We start from the raw sequence: 4,651 nt of genomic DNA on the forward strand, positions 1-4,651 counted from the left end.
TCGAATCATCAGGGGGCAGTTCTTACACACTTTATCAACTAACACACATCGGCCCAAAGGGTTTGATACCCGAATCACAAACTCAGTAGACTCAACAGGCAAAGTCTTACTAGATACTAATGTTTCACACACATAAGAATGAGTTGAACCGGGATCAATTAAAGCAATCACACTAATATTATAGAGAGTGAATATACCAGTAATAACATCAGGGGATGAGGCCTCCTCTCGAGCGCGAATGGCATATGCTCTGGTAGGGGCACAAGTCTCGAATCGAACTGGTGGGTCCGAAGCCCCTCTCTGAGTACCACTCCTACCTCCCGTGTTCCTGGGTGGTCTACCTCTAGCTGCAACGCCACTCAATCTAACACTCTGAACATTATCTTTTTCAACTGGCTCCGGGCAATCCCGAATGAAATGATCTCGTGGACCACATCTATAACAGACTCTATTGTTATACTTGCCCCAACATTCACCCACATGCCGCCTTCCACATTGCTGACACTCGGGTTTATTCGATCGAGTATTACCAACACTGGCAATCAAAGTTGCTTGTGAACTCACTAGTGGTCGATCTCGTATAGAAAGCCAAACAGTAGTCTTAAATAGAAACCCTCCACTTCAATTGGTATTTTTTCACGAAAAGTAAACATGAGATAACAAATCCAGTCTTTCACTAAGATTTTGAATAGTTGTCCCGAGTTCAAGTTGATTATGTTTCGCCTCTTACTCGGAGAAAGACGATCAAACAATTCCCAAACATGGTCCTTGCGGATCGAAATTAGGTTTATCGTTGGATGAACTGCATTGCTGATATTGACCCCGCGATCCCCCGATTGGATCGGGGGCAAACGCCTACGAAAAGATCGCTTGGATTTAAGAAAGAGTCGTTTGGATTTATCCATGGTCCCTTTTCTTTCTCTTTATGATTTCTTATGATAATAAATGACCTACTTAACTCAGTGGTTAGAGTATTGCTTTCATACGGCGGGACAGTTCTCCACCTTAACGACAGAAAAAAGGATTGATCAAATTCTATTGAGTCTGACTCATAGTGATCATTTTTAGCAGAATGGCGGATATTCCTTGCTCATTATCAGACAATCACTTATTCACAAACTCCGTGTGGGGCTAATAGTTTTCATTTCCCGTCTCGATGTAATTTTCGACCTAACAAGAGCGGAATCACGCTCTGTAGGATTTGAACCTACGACATTAGGTTTTGGAGACCCACGTTCTACCGAACTGAACTAAGAGCGCTTTCTTATCATAATAAATAAGACTGTAAAAAAGAGGATTCTTTTATTTTATAAGCTGGGCTAATCCTAAAGCAGAAGGAGAAATTGGGATATAATAGAAAAACTTTTAATATCCAAAAGTTCTTGGTACTTTGTTTGCTTAAGCTTAAGACCCCTCGTTAGCATAGCACATAGCAGGAGGTCGTTGCAAGAAAGCAGCTCCCCCCCGAACACAGCTTACAACTTTCATCGTACTGTATCGCTATAGCCTGTTTCCAATACTCAGCGGCTTGATCGAACCAAGCCTCCACTATTTCAGAATCCCCCTGTCGAATGGCCTGTTCTCCCTGGTCGAAATAGGCGGTTCAATTCCTTCCCTTAGAACCTCGCGGCCGAACTCAAAAAAAAAATTCAAAGAAAGAATTATATTCTTTATTAAATTCAAAAATGCAAATTAGAAGACAAGAACAATAGAATAATAAGGGGCCATACTTGGGATTCAGGTATCCACTTCAAAGGAAACCTGTCTAAAATTACCTTATCCCACGCAAATCGTTAATGTGTGAAAGGTCAAATGTTTTGGTAATTCCTCATTGGTGGATTGATACGAGCCTTTTCCATATAAAAAGGGAATCTTTTGTTACAATAGAAGCAGAAGTGATGTGGATTATTCAAGAATCGAAGTCGAAATTGAAATGATTGAAGTTTTTCTATTTGGAATTGTCTTAGGTCTAATTCCTATTACTTTGGCTGGATTATTCGTAACCGCATATTTACAATACAGACGTGGTGTCGGATACGAAGATATCAAATGGGATACATAAGGCTGACATGTCCAGTAACTCATGTATGGTATTTGAAACGTCTTCCTAGTTATATCGCCAATCTTTATATAAATAAAGGAAAGAAATTCTTTTGATTGGACCAGGCATCACTTTTTGTATTCGGTGTGGATAAAAGATTGGAGGACATGTATGGTTAGGTTCCATTTGTATATTTGGTGGAATCTGGCATATCTTAACCAAACCTTTTGCATGGGCTCGCATCCCAGCGACTTAAATAAAGATAGAGAAATGTCACAGTACGGTAAGTCTCTTTATCTCGTAGGAAGGTGAAAGAGAAAGAGGCGATCGCAGTGAAGCGACCGGAGGGAGTGGTTTAATTCGATGCAAAGCGAAGAACCTTACCAGGGCTTGACATGCTGCGAATCCTCTTGAAAGAGAGGGGTGCCTTCGGGAACGCGGACACAGGTGGTGCATGGCTGTCGTCAGCTCGTGCCATAAAGTGTTGGGTTAAGTCCCGCAACGAGGCAGTGTGAACAAATAAAAAAGAAGAGGAAAGATAAGCAAATTTTGTCTTTTACTACACGGGTTAAAACAAATTACGATAATTCGTCCCCTCCTACGGATTAGGTGACATTTTTCACAAATTTTACGAACGGAAGCCCTTATTTTCATAGTTGTTATTCCTTAAATTTTTCCGAATTCGCTTATTGAATTTCTGGTAGGATGTCTATGATCAAAAAAGTCTTTGTGATTGTTCTAGAAGAAATGAAACAAAAGATACGGTAGAGCTATCGGTTGCTATCATCTCTGAACTTCTTTGATGCTGGCTAAAAAGTCTTACTCGTTGATCTCTTGCGAAAATCTCTAGCTTCGAACTCAGCTTTTCTTTTCTTTTTCCCAAGCTCTTTAGCTTTGCAAGCTCACTCGACAAGTACTACGAACTCTTTTATTTCAAGTATGCCAACAAGCAATTTTATGTCTTCATTCAGCCCTTTTTCAAATCTTTAACACATAACAGCTTCAGTCGAAACACACTCTCGGGCATATCGAATGAGTCTCAGAAATTTTCGCTCGTATTCGGTGACAGTCATACGACCCTGTTTAAGCTCGAGAAACTCTTTACAATTCTGATCTATGAATCTCTGGCTGATATATTTCTTACGAAATTCAGTCTGAAAGAATTCCCAGGTGACCCGTTCTTTCGGCACAACCGAAACCAAAGTATTCGACCAATGATAGGCAGAATCGCGTAACAAAGACATGGCACACTTTAGACACTCATCAGGAGTATATGATAGTTCTTCAAATACTCGGATAGTGTTATCGAGCCAAAATTTAGCCCTCTCAACATCATCATCATCTGTGACCCTAAATTCTTGGGCCCCATATTTTTGAATTTTATCAACAGGGGGCTTATTTAATCTCACAGGATTAATAGTAAGAGGTACCACAAGCATCGGAGGTGGGTTATTCGGGTTCGGGGGCTGTTGAATAGCCGGATCTGTCCGAATATATTGAGTAAACCACTCATTCATCATATTATAAAAAGCTTGTTTAGCCTCATCATCATGGTTACTTGCATTCGGCCGAGAATCAACCTGCGCTGTCCCTTGCGCTGGAGCAAGCGCTACACTCTCGACATCGTCCGCTACGGCTCAATCGGGATCAGGATCCATTACTATACGAGAAACACATTTCAAGTGTTAGGAGTCATCACACTATCACAATATAATTTATGGCATGTATAGCTAAACTCAAACACGCTACGTTAATCTGAGAATCGACTAAACCGTAGCTCTGATACCAATAAAATGTAACACCCCTAACTCGCATCAGTCACCAGTGGGACTACGAGGTATTACTAAAGAAAAACATAGTACTCGTACAATCACATAACTTCATAGATCTTATTCGTAAAATAAATATATTAAATTATTAATCACACTGTATGCACGAATTATAATTCCCAAGTTCAAATGAATTCAAATCAAATATTAAACCTTTGACTTCATAATTATTTACAAGTACTATTTAACCAAATAAAACATTTCACATAGCTTACTATTCAAATCATGTGAAGCATTAAAATTGGCTATTATAAAAAAATAAATAGAACAAACTTGACAATTCATTTAAAGACCAAACATGCTTATTTGCTAATTACAAAGCTATGTGCATTTGATCATCTTAATATAACCAATTTTAAGAACACATACCAACCACTAGTGTATTCAATTCCCATACCATCTATCATTTTTAGAGTATAACTCAATCAATTCATATAACAACAATGACATATGTGCAAATTCAAAAGTATATATGTTCTGTTAATTAACACCCTATAGCCGAACATATATATGTATCAATTATGCAAATTATAATCTATACTTATCAAATAGATTTAAATCGCAACTAAACCATCAAACCAAACATATCAAAACATCTAACCAAGAAGATTTTAAACCAAACATAACATATAATAACTAAGCCAATTTCGCATGGCTTAAATACACTTCTCATTCAAAATGGATTCACAAGATAGAATAGCTTATACATGCCATAAGTTTAAACTTAAGCTTTCAAGGGTACCAAATTATAAACGATAGTGTGACGAGCTCCACTGACGAT

General features: G+C 38.6%; 1 non-coding gene across 1 annotated transcript; it reads right to left on the reverse strand.

The window, feature by feature from the left end:
- Positions 1 to 1,186: 1,186 nt before the first annotated feature.
- On the reverse strand, positions 1,187 to 1,260 carry TRNAW-CCA (transfer RNA tryptophan (anticodon CCA)). The gene has a single exon. It is a non-coding gene; the product is annotated as a tRNA-Trp (tRNA).
- Between the last annotated feature and the right edge of the window lie 3,391 nt (positions 1,261 to 4,651).

This window comes from Gossypium hirsutum, chromosome A09 (genome assembly GCF_007990345.1).
Source record: "Gossypium hirsutum isolate 1008001.06 chromosome A09, Gossypium_hirsutum_v2.1, whole genome shotgun sequence".
Classification (NCBI taxonomy): domain Eukaryota; kingdom Viridiplantae; phylum Streptophyta; class Magnoliopsida; order Malvales; family Malvaceae; genus Gossypium; species Gossypium hirsutum.